The following is a 10493-nucleotide window of genomic DNA, read 5'->3' on the forward strand; positions in this document are numbered from 1 at the left end:
TGCACTTAGGACGGAAGAATCCCATGCACTGCTACAGACTAGGGACCGAGTGGCTAGGCAGCAGTTCTGCAGAAAAGGACCTAGGTGTTACGGTGGATGAGAAGCTTGATATGAGTCAACAGTGTGCCCTTGTTGCCAAGAAGGCTAACGGCATTTTGGGCTGTATAAGTAGGGGCATTGCCAGCAGATTGAGGAACGTGATCGTTCCCCTTTATTCGACATTGGTGAGGCCTCATCTGGAATACTGTGTCCAGTTTTGGGCCCCACACTACAAGAAGGATGTGGAAAAATTGGAAAGAGTCCAGCGGAGGGCAACAAAAATGATTAGGGGTCTGGAGCACATGACTTATGAGGAGAGGCTGAGGGAACTGGGATTGTTTAGTCTCCAGAAGAGAAGAATGAGGGGGGATTTGATAGCAGCCTTCAACTACCTGAAGGGGAGTTCCAAAGAGGATGGAGCTCGGCTGTTCTCAGTGGTGGCAGATGACAGAACAAGGAGCAATGGTCTCAAGTTGCGGTGGGGGAGGTCCAGGTTGGATATCAGGAAAAACTATTTCACTAGGAGGGTGGTGAAACACTGGAATGCGTTACCTAGGGAGGTGGTGGAGTCTCCTTCCTTGGAGGTTTTTAAGGCCCGGCTTGACAAAGCCCTGGCTGGGATGATTTAGCTGGGAATTGGTCCTGCTTTGAGCAGGGGGTTGGACTAGATGACCTCTTGAGGTCCCTTCCAACTCTGATATTCTATGATTCTATGATTCTATGATAAACCTGCCCTGGGAGGAGAGCTGCAGCAGCCAGAGCCAGAGGGGCCAGACAAGCAGCCAGGAAGCAGGTCAGAGCTGGGAGCAGAGTCATAGAAGCAACATGCAGAGCAAACCTGTCCTGGAGGCAGAGCTGTAGCAACCAGAGCCAGAGGGGCCAGAGAAGCAGCCCAGGGAGTTGAAGGCAGAGCAGCAGCAGCAGCCATGCTGAGGCAAAGTGGAGCTGGGGCTGGAGCAGTCTGGAGCTGGGTGTGGTAAGCAGCTGGGGAGAGGAAGAAGACCCTGGGCAGAGGGCCTAGCACAGGGAGACGCCTCAGCCAAGAAACTCTGCAGGCCAGACTTGGAGGGGGATTGTAACCCTGACAGGATGGGGGTAATGCTGGGAAAAAGGGTCCTGCCACCTAGAGCCTGAGAGCGTGTGGCCACCGCCAGAGCAAGTGTCCAACCTGCAGCGTCTCTGCAGCACAGCCAGGGCCTGAGAAGGAGGCCTGGGACCTACAAAAAACAGACTGTGAACTGCCCTGACATTCCAAAAAGACTGTTTGTGATGTTCCCTGCCACAGAGCAGCGTGATGTTTTCCTTTAACTTTTCCCATTTTTCCTTATTCTTTTTTTAAATTAATTGTTAATTAAACAACTTGTATTTGCTTTAAATTGTATGAAATAATCAGTGGGTCAGGAAGGTGCCCAGTGCAAAAAAAGTACCCCGAAGTGGGAACACCCTAACTCCTGTCCTGGGTGACCACAGCAGGGTTGGGGGTCGAGACACCCAGGAATCCTAGGCCCAGCCTTGTCGGGGTTTACAAGAACTCTGCCAGACAGGAGAGTGGAAGGGGAGACCTCAAGGGCAGGAAGGCCTCTGGATAAAGGAAGTGGAAGCAAGGACTCAGATCCTTTCGCTAGCCCACCTCACCGGGGTAGTGCAGAAGCCAGGAAAGTTCCCCACAATAGCGGGACCATTCCCCTGCTTACACAAGGGTAAACAGGACCAGGTAACAGTTTAGAGGAGTGTTACTAACAAGTTAGATTTATAGCCCTAGAATGATTTAATTGCTTAAATGTATAAATATGCCTTCGGTAGAGAAGGGAGAGGGAAGAGAGGGAGGAGTAGAGGTGGGGGGGAAAGGGGGAGAAGAGGGGGGGCTTAGTTGTAAAATGTATAAAGAGAGGAAAACTGTTTTTGCTGGTGTGCTTGAGGCTGAAATTTAGCCTTGCCCGGACCCCTCTCGGAGGTTGACAGATTACGGTGATGACCGACGCCCAGCGCGCACTGGTGACTTTACCGGGGGCCTCGGCGGAGACGTGGTTTGGTCGACCCCGGAGGGCACAACGGTGCAACGCGCTCGAGTAGTGGAGAAGCAGCTGCGGGCGACGGTGGGGAACCGGTCCCATGGATAGGGCGACGGTGCAGAACCGGACCCTTGGATAAGGTAGGAACAGTCCAGACTTTATCTGTCTTGACCTGGGGATGCCCAGTGTCTACCTGTTATGACCTGGGGACGCCCAGTGTCTCCCTATGGGGCAGGGACAGAGTATGGCAGGCAGGGCAAGGTGTACACCCTTGGAATGCATTCTGGTGAACTGGAAAGTGTTTGGATCGGATCCGTTGGTTAAAAGTAAACTGAAAAGGTTCTGTACAGTAGACTGGCCTCAATATCAGCTAGAGGACCAGGAAAGGTGGCCACCGGAAGGATCACTTAATTATAACACGATCCTTCAATTACTTCTGTTTTGTCAGCAAACGGGTAAATGGAATGAACATATGTATGTACAGTTGTTTATGTTGCTAAGAGATAGGTTAGATATTTTGCAAAAGTGTAATTTGACTCCGACAGGTTCGGTAGTAGCTACTGCTAGTCCTCAGAACCCCCCCACAGCTGTAATGGCAGGTCCGGTGTCCCCTTCGGCTATCACACCCCCACCATATAAAGACAAGGTGTCTCAGGTCCCAGAGATTGCCCCCTTGGTGGAATTTTATCTGTTGATCACTGAGACCGTGGTGTCCAGACATGGCTCAGATAGGAATCAGGCCCTAATATACAGGTTTACACCCATGTGCCTTTTAACCCGGTGGACCTAGCAGCCTTTAAGGCACAGGCAGGGGAATTCTCTACGAACCCAAGCAAGTTTATCTCGGTCTTTGAAGGGTGCCTGGCTAGCTGTAAGCCTGACTGGGATGATTGTAATGTCCTTATGCAGACCCTGCTGTCTGAGGTGGAGCGTAATCAGGTTGTGTCTAAAGAAAAGGAAAAGAGGCAGGCGAAAATGATGGTCACAGCAGTACAGGCCGGTGGCAGGGGAAAATTCCAGGAAGGTGGAAGGGGCCAGGGAATGAGAGGACATGGGTACCCTGGCTCACAGGAAAGGCGTCTGGGTCGCAACCAGTGTGCCAGATGCCGAAAGGAGGGACATTGGAAAAATGAGTGCCCCGAAAGAGAAGGTATCCCTATGATGGCAGCAGAGGATCAAGAATAGGAGTGTCAGAGGAGACGGACTATTCTGCCCCCGGAACTCTGAGTAAAAATGCGGGTGGGAGATTTGGACATAGACTTTTTAATAGACTCTGGAGCTGCACGAACCGCCGTAAACCAACCCCTGCAGCTGCCTGTGTCAGAGTTCCTCACTGTGGTGGGTGCCACAGGGAAAGGAACCAAGTGCCCAGTATATGCTCCAGCGGAATGTGCTTTGGGAAACAGAACTCTATCTCACAAACTGGTTTACCTCCCCGATTGTCCAACACTTCTACTAGGATGGAACCTGCTTTGTTGCTTAGGAGCCACCCTGCATTTCACCCAAGATGAAATAAGCCTCACCTTACCCCCAGAGAATGCCTGGATAATGACCCTTGAAATTGAGCCCTCAGCCTTGCAAGCCCCAGAGTGGAGCCAGTGGGAGGACAAAAGGAGGGTTAAAAAGCAGCTTTGCTGGACAGTGTTGGCCCAGGGATTTAAAAATTCCCCCACTCTGTTTGGCCAGGCCCTGGCCAGAGACTTGGAGGAGTGGGACAATGAGGACAGGGTCCTCCTCCTGCAATATGTGGATGACTTGTTGATTGCTGCTGTGGGTCTCACCCCTTGCCTTAAAGCCACTGTGAGCCTCCTGAACTTTGTTGGACTCCTCAAAAGTGGGTGTGCTCGTCCTGGTTTGTTGCTCCAAAGCTCTGTATAGAAGTTATTTTACTGGAAGGGTGTATAATGGCAATGTGTATGTGTTCATTGTTGGGAAAAGGTGTATGAGTGAAGAGTGGAAGTTTCCTTTCTAAGTTAAAAGAAGCCAAGAAGGAGAGAAGGAAAAAGAACAGAACGAGTTAACTGAGGAAAAAAAACATAGCTAGCAAGCTCAGTCCAAAGATAAGATGCTGGCTCCATCCAAGGGCATTGTTCACAGCTAAGACTTGGCTGACAACCAAGAAAAGGGGGGCCTGAATGTGCCCAAGCAACTATGAGATCTGCAAAACACTGCCAGGCATTAATGAAATGTGTAAGGTTTCTTTTCTCACAGATAAAAGAAGTGCTAACCAAAGACCCTAGCAGCCCTGCCATTCATTGAAACAAGGAGACTGAGTCTACGTAAGGTCCGTCAACGAAAAACTGCTTTGGCTCCACACTGGAAAGGCCCTTTCCAAGTCCTGTTAACCACAAACACCGCTGTGAAGTACCAAGGACTGCCCATCTGAACCCATGCTTCTCACTGTTAAAAGACCCCTCCACCTCGGGAGGACTCTCCAACTGATGATAAGCCTATTTAAAGACAGGGTGATGTGCTAGTAACCTCTCCCCTGTATGATGCTGAACCACACTGTTTCAGGAAAAGAGAAGAAGGAACACTTGCTTCATTGAAACCACAAAGTCCAGGAATTCCTGACTACAAAAGACATTAAGAACTGACCCTGGTGAAGAAACAAAGAATTATACGCTGGCAGGGAGGCTCTTAGACCCCTGGCCTCTCAGGTACAGGCTGAATGTCTAGTCTGCCAAAAGAACAACCTTCGACCAGAAGTGTCAGTGCCATCAGCCACTCTGGAACCCACTCCAGGCCCGGGGCTGGTTTGGCAAATAGACTTTACTGAGTTCCCCCGGACCCAAGGATTCAAATACCTTTTTGTCTTGGTGGATCGATTCAGCGGATGGCCTGATGCCTTACCCCTTGTTTTGCTCCGCATGCGCGCTCTCCCAAAGGGCAGGTTAGGGCTCAGTCCCTTCGAGATTATGTTTGGAAGGGCATGGCCTATGAATGGTACACCGGTTCTGGCAGGGGAGTGGGAAATAGGATGTGGCTTTTTATCTCAGTATATGTGCTCTCTGTCTGCTGTTCTCTGTTCTCTCCTCAGGTATACCAGAGATTTGCAGCCTCTCCCGCTGGATGCCCCTGTCCACTCCTTGCAGCCAGGCAATTCCGTTCTCGTTCGGACCTGGAAGGACAAGCCTCTCCAAGAGAAGTGGAAGGGACCCCACACCATCCTACTGGTTTCCCACACAGCAGCAAAGGTCAAGGGACACAAGAACTGGATTCATCACTCCTGTCTGAAGGCAGTGCCCGCTCCTGAATGGTGGACCGTCCAGCCTATGGAAAAGGACTACCAGCGACGACCTGGGACTTAAACTGTTATTCAAAAAAACAATAAGATCTGCCGGGAATGCCCTGTGGTCTCTTTGGACAGTCGCAGCGCACTCCCCGTGAAAACTCTAAGCGTTGGTTGTGTTTACTCTCACAGGGCTGGCCTAACCTGGTGGCCTGGTCCTTTTGTTTTTAATCTGCCTACTATTGGTAATTGATATTTTGTGGGTATTTGGGGAATTGTAATTATTAGGCCCTAGGGTCACCTGCCCAGCATGAGTTCAGGTCCAGGGTCTGCCACAGTGGTACTCTTTGCCATAGGGACACTCATAGACTCATAGACTTTAAGGTCAGAAGGGACCATTATGATCATCTGGTCTGACCCCCTGCATGCTGCAGGCCACAAACAGTCCCTACCCTTCCCTTGACTCTGCTGATGAAGTCCCCAAATCCTGTGTTTTAGTGACTTCAATTGGCAGAGAACCCTCCTGCTAGCGATCCCTGCCCCATGCTGCGGAGGAAGGCAAAAAACCTCCAGGGCCTCAGCCAATCTACCCTGGAGGAAAATTCCTTCCCGACCCCAAATATGGCGATCAATAAGACCCCGAGCATGTAGGCAAGAGTCTCCAGCCTTTCGTTACCTCCCGTTCCCCCCAGGCACATGTGGGATGGAAAGGGATCCCTACTAACTTGGAAACAAACACATATGAGTCCTTGAAGGTTTGCTTTGCCCAAGAGTTTAACCTCTCTAACTGCTGAGTATGCTCCCAAATCCCGCACCACGCAGCAGGGTTACCCTGGAGGGTGGTCCCCCTAAATTGGTCAGATATCTGTTGGGGATGGTTCAGTAGGGGAAGAAATACCTCGGGTACCCCCTTGTCACAAAACTGTACCATTGAATCCCAGTATGCATTAAGGGACAACCCCTGGCCACCCCAGGCAGCGTAAATCTTTGTATGCCACCTCAGAGCCCATTAAGGAAGAAGCTTATGTCCCGGAAAACTCACAAGACATTAACAAGCATGTCCTGTCGGCCAAACAGGCTTTCAAGCAGTGGAAGGCTCAGGAAAGGAAACCCACAGTTTTCGATTCCCTTTGAAGTTGGTTGCCCAACCTAGGAGGACGGGGGGGGTGGCCTTGTGCGTCTCCTCCTCACCGGTGTGGTATTGTGCCTGGTCACCCTCCTCCTAATTGCTTGTTTTAAAATGCTCCTCCGTAAGCTTTGTGCCCCCCGTTCCTCAAAAATCCCGGCATACCCTCTCATTGAAAACCCCAGCTTCATAGCACTTAATCATATCTTGTCCACAGAATATGAGAAAACTCAGCCAAAAGCTTGTTGAGTATTCTCAAAGGAGGGAGTTGTTGACGTCACTAGGCATAACCCTAGGTAACTCAGGAAGGTGGAAGGCCACTAAGTGTCAATGAAGCCTTCCTGCACTAGGCCTAAGTGAACCAAACTCTATCCTTTCATGTTTAAACTCTAATCAACCTCAAAAGCCAGGTGCAATTGGAATATGTAAGCAACCAGTTATCTGTGTGCAACCCCCTGCTCAAGCGGTAATAATGAGGCCTGCATGTTTCTGGCTGAAGGGAAAAAGGACAAGATAACGGTTTAAAGAAGTTACTAACAAGCTAGGCTTATAGCTGCCAAGAATGACTTAACTATTACCAGGGACGGGAGGGGTAGAGGGAGGAATGGAGGGGAGAAAGGGAGGGCTAGAGCGGAAAGTGGGGGGTGAGGCTTAACTGCAAAATGTATAAAAGAAGAAAAACTGTTCCTGTTAATGTGCTTGATTTGAGACTTGCCAGTCTCCTTGCACCACTTTGGGATCCCAAATAAACTTTGTTTGCTTCTCCCCCTGGTGTGTTTATTGACGTGAAGCACACCGGGCAACGAACCCGCTGTTGCTTTGCCTCGGGCACTCTGTGCTGGCAACAGGCTGAATGACTTTGAGACAGCATTTGTCCCAGATTCCCGGCGGCGTTGCTCTGCACTTGGCCAAGGCTCAGGGGTGGCGCCAGCCTCTTCCTGGCACAGGGGCTGAGGTGGGCCTTAGCCCCCCTTCACCATGAGGCCCCACCCCCGCACCTCCTCTTCCCCCTGAGGTGCTGCCCCCTGGACAGGCCAGAAGCCGGAGCTGGACCGTGGTAATTGCTGTGCAGGAAGCCCAAGCTGCTTTGGGGAGCTCCAGACTCTCCACCTGCCCTGGGCAGCACACCCTGGGGGTGGGGACATGGGTCGGGGGCTACTCTTGGACACCCCACCTGCCTCCACCCAGGGCAGACGGAGGGTCCGGGGCTCCCTGGGGGAAGAAGCGGGACAGGGAGCGGAGCCTTGAGGGAAGAAGAGGAACAGGAGCAGGGCCACAGAGGGGATGGGCTTCTGCATGTATTCTGCTTTTGCCTTTTGAAAAGGTGGTCACGCTAACTCTATATCTATCTGGGATCTAAACAGTGTCCCCTCCCAGTCAACAGTATGGGAAGGGCAGTGTAGTGGTCCCTGACACTTGTTTGCAGCCCCCATCTTGAGAATCACTCGACGAGCACATACAAACAACTCACTAAGCCAGACCCAAAGCCCATTAAAATGAATGGGAGTCTTTTCATTGGCTTCAATGGACATTAGATCAGGTCTGTATTTAGGTATCTTCTACCATCAAATTCAGCGATGGGGGCACTAAAAGAGGTTGAGATCAATAATAATGTGACTTGCTGGTAGAAGGGCTGAATTTAGCACCATATTTCTATATCCTTTGTGTCCCACTGTTGCATGGGCTAGAGAAGTTTAAGGAATGAGTGTTAATTTGATTTTTACTGCACTGACATAAAATATGGATTTTACTTTGGTTTCTTTTAAGGACAAAAGCAAATTGACTTGGTTGTTGATGGGGAAATGACTCAATAAAAATGTTTTTTAAAAATTAATGGACATATAAAAGAAAATAGCATTGTGGTCAAGTGGAGAGTCCTCAAAAATGATACACTCTGTGTTCTTACTGGAACTTGGAAAACAGCATCTGCTAATATTTGCAGTTCAATTTGAATTGAAACACATTTTTTGAAAATTTTCATTTAATCAGAAGCATTTTGAAAAGACTGAAATATTTCTAGTTGACTCAAAATGATTTTTTTTTGAGTTTTTTTGTTTAAATTCAGCCATTTCAGGTGTTTTCTCCTTCTGTTTTTAATTGGCCAAATTAGAAATAAAAACACCATTTTGAAACAAAAAAAGGCTAAATGAACTATGTAAGCGGGGGAATGGCCCCGCTATTGTGGGGAACTTTCCTGGCTTCTGCACTACCCCGGTGAAGTGGGCTAGCGAAAGGATCCGAGTCCTCGCTCCCACTTCCTTTACCCAGAGGCCTCCCTGCCCTTGAGGACTCCCCTTCCACCCTCCTGTCTGGCAGAGTCCTCATAAACCCCCGACAAGGCTGGGCCCAGGATTCCTGGGGGGCTCGACCCCCAACCCTGCGGTGGTCACCCAGGACAGGGGCTAGGGTGTCCCCACTCCGGGGTACTTTCTCTGCACTGGGCACCTCCCTGACCCACTGATTATTTCATACAATTTAAAGCAAATACAAGTTGTTTAATTAACAATTAATTTTAAAAAAGAATAAGGAAAAATGGGAAAGGTTAAAGGAAAACACATCACCCTGCTCTGTGGCAGGGAACATTACAAACAGTGTCTCTGGAACGTCAGGGCAGTTCAGTCTGTTCCTTGTAGGTCCCAGGCCTGCTTCTCAGGCCCTGTCTGTGCTGCAGGGATGCTGTGGGTTGGACACTTGCTCCGGTGGTGGCCACACGCTCTCAGGCTCTAGGTGGCAGGACCCTTCTTCCCAGCGTCGCCCCCGCCCGGTCGGGGTTATGATCCCCCTGCAAGTCTGGCTTGCAAGGCCTCTTGGCTGAGGCGTCTCCCTGTGCTGGGCCCACTGCCCAGGGTCCCCCTCACTCTCCCCAGCTGCTCACCGCACTCGGACTGCACACGGCTCCGGACTGCCCCAGCCCCAGCTCCAGACTGCTCCAGCCTCGGCTCCAGCTCCACTCTGCCTCAGCACGGCTGCTGCTGCTGCTCTGCCTTCAGCTCCCTGGGCTGCTTCTCTGGCCTCTCTGGCTCTGGTTGCTGCAGCTCTGCCCCCAGGGCAGCTCTGCTCTGCAGGCTGCTTCTGTGACTCTGCTCCCAGCTCTGACCTGCTTCCTGGCTGCTTGTCTGGCCCCTCTGGCTCTGGTTGCTACAGCTCTGCTCCCAGGGCAGCTCTGCTCTCTCTGGGCCGTGCTCTGGCTTTGGGGCTGCAGCTCTGCTTCCAACAGCTTAGCTCAGGCCCCTGCTCTCTCCTTAGCTCGGCCCCACTCTGTCTGACTCAGGCCATTCCAGTTCACACGGAGGACGGGACCCACCTTGGCCTCCTGACTCCCCGATTAGCTGCCCGCCCTGTCAATCAGGCTGATCTGGAGCATTGGCCTCTCCCCATTGCCCCTGGGGACTGTCAGTCCCAGGCTCCTGATCTGCCATCGACCCTTCCCCTTTCAGCGCTGGGAGCTAGCCAACCAAAACACCCCACTGGATGTTAGTAAGGGGGCAACAGTCCCCTTACAACTGCTTTGACTCATTTTAAATTTTTTTAACTAAAAGCATTAATCAAGTTCAACTCAAAATCAACAATAGTTTCAGGGCTCCCAAAATGCATTTTTAGATTAAAAACAATTTGTCAGGTTTTTTTTGCCCAGTTCTACCACTGATTGATTTGTCCGCATTTGTGCATCTGCACTAGTTGCTGTTTGGGAGCATTTACACTAACACATTTTTGTACATCTGGACATTAAGGGAATAGCCATTCATCATGCAAACACACAAATCACAAGGGTGCCTATAGGAACGTAGGACTGGAAGGGATCTCTTGGGTCATTGAGTCTAGTTTCCTGCCCACTTGTTTATGACCAAGAATATTCACTGTTTGCTATTATAAAAAATCATTCTCCATTCTAGAAGTGGGGTGACATTAGAGATCAGATTTTCAAATGAGTGTCAGGTTAGATTTTCAAGGACTCAGCTGTTTAAGCACTTAAATAAGGGACAGAGTTTCAATAATGCTGAGCACCCAGAAGCTCCCTTAGTGATGTTCATGGCCAGATTTTCAAAGATCTCTGCACCCAATTTGCTCCGCTCATTTGGAAATC

At 50.3% G+C, this 10493-nt stretch overlaps 1 long non-coding RNA gene across 5 annotated transcripts; it reads left to right on the plus strand.

Annotated features, from left to right (window-relative positions):
• Positions 1–764: 764 nt before the first annotated feature.
• Positions 765–7174, plus strand: LOC128844722 (uncharacterized). Of its 5 annotated transcripts, none has more exons than XR_008446529.1 (3): positions 765–832; positions 1959–2191; positions 5092–7174. It is a non-coding gene; the product is annotated as an uncharacterized LOC128844722 (long non-coding RNA). The 5 variants fall into 5 exon arrangements; XR_008446527.1 differs by having other exon boundaries at positions 771–1753; positions 1994–2191; XR_008446526.1 differs by having other exon boundaries at positions 771–1015.
• The last annotated feature ends 3319 nt before the right edge of the window (positions 7175–10493 follow it).

The sequence above is a fragment of the Malaclemys terrapin genome, chromosome 10 (assembly GCF_027887155.1).
Source record: "Malaclemys terrapin pileata isolate rMalTer1 chromosome 10, rMalTer1.hap1, whole genome shotgun sequence".
NCBI classification, from domain to species: Eukaryota; Metazoa; Chordata; order Testudines; family Emydidae; genus Malaclemys; species Malaclemys terrapin.